We start from the raw sequence: 8,968 nt of genomic DNA, 5'->3' as shown, positions 1-8,968 counted from the left end.
TTCAAGGCTCAGGGGTCCAAGATTATCTTCTGTGTCTGTGTTAATTGGTTTCCCTTTTCTTTGTTGAAGAGGGTCTGTGCAATCCTTCTGCCTAGTCCACCATCTTGCCCCGCCTCAAGAAGAATGTTCTCTTTCTTGTATTTTTAATGACCTCTTGCTTTCTTCATGGATGATGCTCTTGATGTCATCCCACAATTCTTCTGGTTTTTGTCATTGGTGTTCAATGCATTAAATCTAATCTTTAGATGGTCTCTAAATTCAGGAGGGATATATTCAAGGCCATATTTTGGCTCTTGTGGACTTGTTTTAATTGACTTCAAGTTCATGGTGAACTTGCATATGTTTCTGTTAGGTTTCTTTTTATAGTATCTATCTCTATATTTTTATCTTGTTCATGCATTATTTTCTTTATTTCCTTTAGTTCTTTGTCTGTGTTTTCCAGTAGCTCCTTGAGCTTGTTTAATACTGCTATATTATAGTCTTCCAATTTGTTCATTATTTGGGCTTTCATGAATACAATTTCATGCTCTTAGTCTTGATCACTTGAATGGGCATCATTCCTGTTTCTTTGTGTGCTTTGTAATTTTTTGTTGAACTAAGACATTAGAATTTTACAGTGTTAGCTTTTTTCATTTCCCCAAGAATATAGTGCTTTTAGGAGTTCTGGTAGCATAGTGCCTAAGGCACTTGACTGCTAACCAGAAGGCTGACGGTTCAAACCCACCAGCCACTCCTCGGAAGGAAGATGGGGCAATCTACTTCCGTAGTGATACTGCCTCAGAGACCCAAGGAGGGGTCACTATGAGTCAGGTCTGACTCGACGGCACATAACAATAACATGTGTTAATTTTAACAGTGTTAATTTCTGCAAGAAACTCTTAGATGAGCACAACCTTTATACTTTACTTACTACTCCCTCTCTCTCCCTCTGATACTTCCATTTCAGTCTATACTGAGGTTTCAGTCCTTCACAGTTATCAGACAGATAAAAAAAACACACACTGATCAGTCCACCATGGGTGTGTGTGCAGCCTTCAATCTTTGGTTTTCCCAACTCTTTGAGGGCTCCATCTCTGACCAGACCAAGGTGTCAGTCCTTTAGAAGCTCCCAACACAATCAGAAAGCACACACTGATGAATCTGCTCTCAGATGAGTGCACTCCTCAATCCTTTGTTGCTGCTCTCTCCTTTTCTCTGTGAGGGCTCTGATTTTGGCCAGACTGAAATCTCAGTCTTTCAGGCTGCTTTCAGACCTGTCGGCATATACATCAGAAACAATCCTCCAGCTAAATCTGTCATATGTATTTGGGAGCCAATGATTGGGGCCCTTCTTAGTACACTAGAGAGCTATGCATTGGCTGGTGATATGGCTGTGCCTACATACATACATATATGTAGCTATTCGTCTGTTGTGCTGGGGGGGAGGAGGAGGCGGCAGAGTCAGTGGAAGAAGAGCTTTTTTTGCTTATGAAATTTGTCCTCATCTTAATTCAATTTGAAGTTCCTTGTTGTGGTCCTTTGTCCACCATTTCATTCTGACGGGACTGAGTAAATTTTTAGTTGCTTTTCTTGTTTTCTTGTGGGGAGGGTAAGGATCTTAGAAGTGCTTATTTTGTCATTTTCCTAGATTCTCCCTTCCCTCATACTTTGATCTACATTACTGGTACCACTATCCACATAGAAACTGGGAGTCAGTCTCAACCTTTCCTTTCTCCAATCCCACACATTGAGTTGGTCATTAAAAACTAAATAGCAAACTCATTGCCATTGAATTGGTTACAACACATAGTGACCCCCACTGGTTTTCTGAGATGGTAAATCTTTATGGAAATAGATTGCCCTATCTTCCTTCCATGGAGTGGCTGGTGGGTTTGCCAAAATTCTGGTTAGCAGTCAAATGCCTTAGGCACTGTGCCATTAGAGCTCCTTGAGTTGGTCATTAGGTCCTTTTCTACCTTAGAAATGTATTTCTAATTCTTTCTATTCCTTCTAGTCTTACTTCCTTAATTTAGTCCCTTACCATCTATCCCTTAGACCATAAAATAGCTTCTTAACTCATTTCCCAGCTTCCAATGTTTCCTTCACACTGAGTCACAACTTCATTCATGTCAGGAAAGAAATGAATGAAAAATGAATTTTTACTCACATAACATTTTAAAGTAAATTATTGTACAATATCATCTCTGCAGCTCACTCTTCATTTACCATAAGAAGTTGATGATGGGCATTTTATAAGACTTCTTGGGCCACTGCATAAGCTCTAGCCGTGAACTCCTCACTCCTATATTTCACTGGTTATACAATATTTCCACTCAAATGTCTTATATGCATCTCATAGCTAACAGGTTGCTGAACTTTTGATATTTTTCAAACTTCCCAAGCCAGTTCCACCTGTAGTCTTCCCGATCTCAGTTGGGGAAGGATGGTAATTTCATTTTTCTAGTTTCTCAGGCCAATATCTATCTATCTATTTATCTATCTATCTAATTGTGCTTTAGGTGCAAATTTTCAGAGCAGAGTTTGTTTTACATTCAACATTTTGTGTACATTTGATTTCACTTCCCAATTTCCATCCCCCCCCAACCTTAACCCACTCACCCTCCCCTCTCTTCTCAGTTCCTCTTCCCCTTCCATGCCCCTCATAGTTATGCACTCCTGTGTGTCCTGCCTTTCCTCTGTGTCAGTGTTGCCTCTCTGGTGCCCTGTGGTTGATTGCTCCAAGGGATGGATCTCCATAGAGTTTGTGGATGTGTCACCCTGGGTTGAGTGGTCTGTGTGTACTTCTTATTTGCTGTTGGGTTGAGAGCCAGCCTCTGGGATTGAGTTTTATTCCAGGCTCGAAGTGTATCCCAGGGCCATAGTATTGGGGGTCCCACCAGACTCCATCTGACCAGTAATTCTGGTCATTATTGTGTTTTTGGATTTTGTTCCATGTTTTTCCTCCCACTTTATCCAGGATCTCCAGTTTTGATCCCTTCCTGAGTGTTTGGCATTGGTAGGCTAACATTTTTGAGACATTCTTGAATTGTTTTTTTTCTCGATACCTCACATCCTTAAATTCATTTGCAAACTCTAATGGCTCTACCTGAACAAATATGTCAAGAATATGATCACTTTTCACATCTGGCTACTGCTACCACGCTAGTCTGAGTCCCCATCATCTCTCATCTTAATTGTTGCAATAATCTCCTTCCTTGTTTCTCTGCTTCTTCCTAGAGATCCCTCATTTACTCCAAAGACTCCCATCTGACTTGCAATGAAATCCAAAGTCATTATGCTGACCAAGGGCTTTCTGTGATCTGGATCCTTGTTATCTCTTTGACTTCATCTCCCATTACCCTCTACCTTTTCATTCCAATCCAGTCCCACTGACCTCTTTGCTATCCTTGGACATGCTGATCATGCTCCTGCTTCAAAGCATTTGTGTGAGACTAATCTGACATTTGCCCTCAGATTTCAGGAGTTCTTTTATATGTCTTATTATAGAATATTCTACACTCTCTTTACTATTTCTCCTTTATCAGAAATCTCCTCTCCAAGAAGTTAGGCATTTATTCATTGATTTGGCATACATTTATTGAGGCAGAGCTACATGTCAGAATTAAACTGGGTTTACCAAAGCTTGCCCATTGCTGTGTTGTGAGGGAAGTTTAACTCCCAAGCCTCATTTCTGAGAGATACAAAGACAAGAAATTTGGTTTTTCTCCCTCAGGTGGAAAGAATAGGCTGGATTCCAATGACAAACATGAATTAATTAGTGTCAAGAGGTTCAAGTTTAGACACCACTGAGGTTTGTTGTATAGCCTTTCATGATGGCATCTGTGGTTGCAAATCAGTCTCAAGAAATCCCATTTATGTGAGCCCTGTTTCTTCCAGGGCATTTGGTCCTGGACCACAATGTGTCATTTCTCTGTAAAGTCCCACCGATCCTGCATCGGGGGAAAAGAAAATTGTTTCAGGCTGAAAGTCATTCTCATGGCCATGGAGAGCCTTTGACCCTTTATACAAAGCTGTTAGAAAATTAGCTGACTCTTATATTTGATTTGACTTTCTCATCACTTATAGTTCGAGTTTTATTTACTAAAATCTTATTGTATCAGCCTAATGGGATGAATCAGAATTAGTGAAAATAAATTATAGACCTTTTTCTTTTTGTTTGCAATGTAAACATTTTTCAAGAAATGCAGTTTTTCCTTTCAGATAACAGCAATCCACACTAACTGCTAAGTGCTTTTAAGCTGACATTCGTCTAAGCCTGCTTTAATGAAGAGATAACTCATTTATAATTAGCAGCACCAATTAATTGGCATGCAAACAATTAAAGTGATTAAAGTGCTAAAGTTCTTAAGAACAGTTTTTCCTAAGTAGGTTATACACAACTTCTCCCTGACCCCACATCTTGTTTACATGATAAAATTGCTGAGAAAGCCTTTCTTTGTAGCTAGCACAAGGGGAAATTTCAACCTAGTCTTGGTCAAATATCCCCAACTTGGAATTAGTAGAGATCCACTTATGGAGAATTTATTGAGCTCGACTTTTCCAAGTCAACATGTCTTTTCTCTCTCTTTCTCTTTTTTAGTGTCTATTTATGTGGCCTTCTGCTGTATATTATTAGCATTCGTACATACATTAATACTCCTCTTCCTGCTGATTCTCAGCCACTGCCCAAGCCCTCAGTAAACTAGAAGCAGTCAATATCCCATCCAAGTCACTTCTCTTTTCTGGTTCTCATATATATTTGTTGTTGTTGTTAGGTGCTGTTGATGCATGTCCAACTCATAGTGACCCTGTGCACAGCAGAATGAAACACCACCCAGTCACGCACCAGCTCCATAATCCTTGCTATACTTGTGCTCATCATCGCAGCCACTGTGTCAATCCATCTCGTTGAGGGGTTTCCCCTCTTTCATTGACCCTCCATCTTACCAACCATGACATCCTTCTCCAGGGAATGGTCCCTTCTGACAACATGACCAAAGTAGGTGAGACGAAGTCTGGCCATTCTCTTTTCCAAGGAGCATTCTGGTTGCACTTCCTCCAGGACAGATTTATTAGTTCTTTTAGCAGTCCATGGTACTTTCAGCATTCTTTGCCAGCATCAATTCTTCCTTGGTCTTTATCCATTGTCCAGCTCTCACATGCATATGAGGCAATTGAAAATAACATGATTTGTGTCAGGTGCACCTTAGTCTTCAAGGAGACATCTTTGCTCCTCAGCACTTGAAAGAGGTCCCTTGCAGCCAACTTGCCCAGTGCTGTATGTTGTCTGATGTCCTGACTGCTGCTTCCATTGACATCGATTGTAGAACCAAGCAATGTGAATTATTCGACAACTTCAACCTTTTCTCCATTTATCATTATGCTGCTTATAGGTCCAGTTGTGAGAATTTTTGTTTTCTTTATATTGAGATGTAATCCATACTGCAGACTGTCTCCTTCAATCTTCATCAGTAAGTACTTCAAGTCATCCTCACTTTCAGCAAGCAAAGTTGGGTCATCAGTGTATAGCAGGTTGTTAATGATTCTCCCTCCAATCCTGATGCTATGTTCTTATTTATATAGTCCAGATTCTCAGATTATTTGCTCAGCATATAGATTGAATAAGTATGAGGAAAGGATACAACCCTGACACACTCCCTTCTTGATTTTAAACCATGCAGTGTCCCCATGTTCTGTTCGAATGACAGCCTCCTGGTCTATGTACAGGTTCCTCATGAATACAATTAAGTGTTCTGGAATTCCCATTCTTGTCAATGTTATCTACAATTTGTTATGATCCACACAATCAAATGCTTTTGCATAGTCAATAAAACACAAGTGAACATCTTTCTGGAATTCTTTGCTTTGAGCCAAGATCCATCTGACATCAGCAATGATATCCCTTGTTTCATGTCCTCTTCTGAATCCAGTCTGCACTTCTGAAGTTCTCTGTCAATATACTGCTGCAACCATTTTTGAATCATCTCTAAGATTTTACTTGTATGTGATATTAATGATATTGTTCGATAATTTCCACATTCTGTGGGATCACCTTTCTTTTGAATGGGTACAAAATATGGATCTCTTCCAGTCAGTTGGCCAGGTAGATGTATTCCAAATCTCTTGGCATAACCAAATGAAGTGCCACAAGTGGGGCATCCATTTGTTGAAACATCTCAGTGGGTATTCCATCAATTCCTGGAGCCTTATTCTTCACCAATTCTTTCAGGGCAGCCTTGACTTCTTCCTTCAATACCATTGGTTCTTGAACATATGCCACCTCCTGAAATGGATGAAGATCAACCAGTTCTTTTTGGTACCGTGACTCTGTGTATTCTTTCCATCTTCTTTTGATGCTTCCTGCATCATTCAATATTTTACCCATAGAATTTTTCAATATTGCAAGCTGAGGCTTAATTTTTTTTCCTCAGTTCTTTCAGCTTGAGAAATGCTGAGCGTGTTCTTCCCTTTTGTTTTTCTAACTAGGTCTTTGCACATTTCTTTATAGTAATTGGCTTTGTTTGTTTGAGCTCCTCTTTGAAATCTTCTGTTCAGCTCTTTTATCTTGTCATTTCTTCCATTTGCTTTAGCTACTCTCCGCTCAAGGGCAAGTTTCAGAGTCTCTTCTGACATCCATTTTGGTCTTTTCTTCTTTTCTCATCTTTTTAATGACCTCTTGCTTTCTTCATGGATGATGTTCTTGATGTCATTCCACAATTCTTCTGGTGTTTGGTCATTGATGTTCAATGCATCAAATCTATTCTTTAGATGATCTCTAAATTATGGAGGGAAATATTCAAGATCATATTTTGGCTCTCGTGGACTTAATGGTCTTCAACTTCAAGTTGAACTTGCGTATGAGTAATTGATGATCTGTTCCACAATCAGCTCCTGGCCTTGTTTTGGCTGAAGATTTTGAGCTTCTACAGCACCTCTTGCCACAGATGTAGTCAATCTGATTTCTGTGTGTTCCATCTGATGAAGTCCATTTGTATAGCTGCTGTTTGTGTTGTTGAAAAAAGGTGTTTGAAATGAATAAGTTGTTGGTCTTGGAAAATTCTGTCATGCTATCTCCAGTGTTATTTCCATGACCAAGGCCAAATTTTTCAACTACCGTTGATTGTTCTTTGTTTCCAACTTTTGCATTCCAATCACCAGTGATAATTAACCCATCTTCATTGCATGTTTGGTCAATTTCAGACTGCAGAAGTTGATAAAAATCTTCAATTTCCTCATCTTTGTCTTTGGTGGTTGGTGCATAAATTTGAATAAGAGTTGTATTAACTGGTCTTCCTTGTAGGTGTATGGATATTATCCTATCACTGACAGCATTGTACTTCAGGACAGATCTTGAAACATGCTTTGTGATAATGAATGCCACACTACACCTCTTTAAATTGTCATTCCTGGCATAGTAGATCATATGGTTGTCTAATTCAAAATGGCCAAAACTGGTCCATTTCAGCTCACTAGTGCCTATGATATCAATCTTTATGCATTCCATCTCATTTTTGACAACTTCCAATTTTCTTCGATTCATACTTGGTATATTCAATGTTCCTATTATTAGTGGATGTTTGCAGCTGTTTCTCCACAATTTGAGTCATGCCACGTCAGCAAATGGATGTCTCAAAAGCTTTACTCCATCCATATCAGTAAGGTTGGTCCTACTCTGATGATGCAGCGCTTTCCTAGTTGTATTTTGAAAGACTTCTGACCTAAGGGGGTCATCCTCCTGTACTGTATTGGATAATGTTTCCAGGCTATTCACAAGGTTGCCCAGTAATGTATCAGATAGTGTTTCTCTGCTATTCATAATATTGTCCCTGGCCAATTCTTTGAGAAGTGGATGGCCTCTTCCTTCTTCCTAGTCTGTCTCAGTCTATAAGCTGCATTGAAACCTGTGCACCATGTGCAACCCCGCTGGCACTTGAAACACTGGTGGCACAGCCTCAACTCTCACAGCAACATACAAGGCATGATAGTACGACAAATGGACACAAATTTGTCTTGCTTAGCTGTTCTAAACCTCTCCATCCTTCCCTTACCTGTATCCCTGGTGCTGCTCTGCTCTGTTGTCATCTCTGGCTTCTCTTTCCATGGGTTCTACCCCTGCAGAGCTGATGAATCTAAGATCGGCAAGGAGTATAGCAGACTGCTAGCTTCAGCAGATGACAAATCCAAGATTGGTGTGTAAAATGGCAGATTGTTGGCTCATAGGCTAGAAGGCAACAGTCCCAAGACTAGCAGGCAATATGGCAGGCTACTGGTTCAGCTCCCCAAACAGGAGATGATAAGCTAGATGCAGGTTCCAGATCTAGCAGAAAGCCAATATTAATGATATTATTAATTTCCACAATCTGTGGGATCACCTTTCTTTGGAATGGATACAAATATGGATCTCTTCTAGTCACTTGGCCAGGTAGCTGTCTTCTAAATTTTTTTAGCAGAGATGAGTAATTGCCTCCAGCATGGCATCCATTTGTTGAAACATCTCAGTGGGTATTCCGTCAATTCTTGGAGACTTGTTTTTCACCAATGCCTTCAGTGCAGCTTCAACTTGTTCCTTCAGTATTATTGGTTCTTGATCATATGCCACCTCCTGAAATGGATGAGCATTGACCAATTCTTTTTGGTATAGTTACTCTGTGTATCCCTTCCATCTTCTTTTGATGTTTCCTGAATCATTCAATATATTCCCCGTAGAATCTCTCATTATTGCAACTCAAGGCTTAAATTTTTTTTCCTCAGTTCTTTCCACTTGAAAATGCTCAGTGTGTTCTTTCCTTTTGGTTTTCTAACTCCATGTCTTTGCACATTTCATTATAATAACTGACTTTGTCTTCTTCTTTTTTTTTTATTGTGATTTGGGTGGAGATTTACAGAGCAAATTCACTCTCGATACAGCAGTTCACATATACTTTGTCTCATGTCATTGACCACAGTTTACCACAATGCAACAGCTCCCCTCCAACTTCCTCCCCATGGT

Source organism: Orycteropus afer, unplaced genomic scaffold (genome assembly GCF_000298275.1).
Source record: "Orycteropus afer afer isolate SDZICR_OR568_19922 unplaced genomic scaffold, OryAfe1.0 scaffold00003, whole genome shotgun sequence".
Classification (NCBI taxonomy): Eukaryota; Metazoa; Chordata; class Mammalia; order Tubulidentata; family Orycteropodidae; genus Orycteropus; species Orycteropus afer.
Note: the sequence above shows the minus strand (reverse complement) of the source record.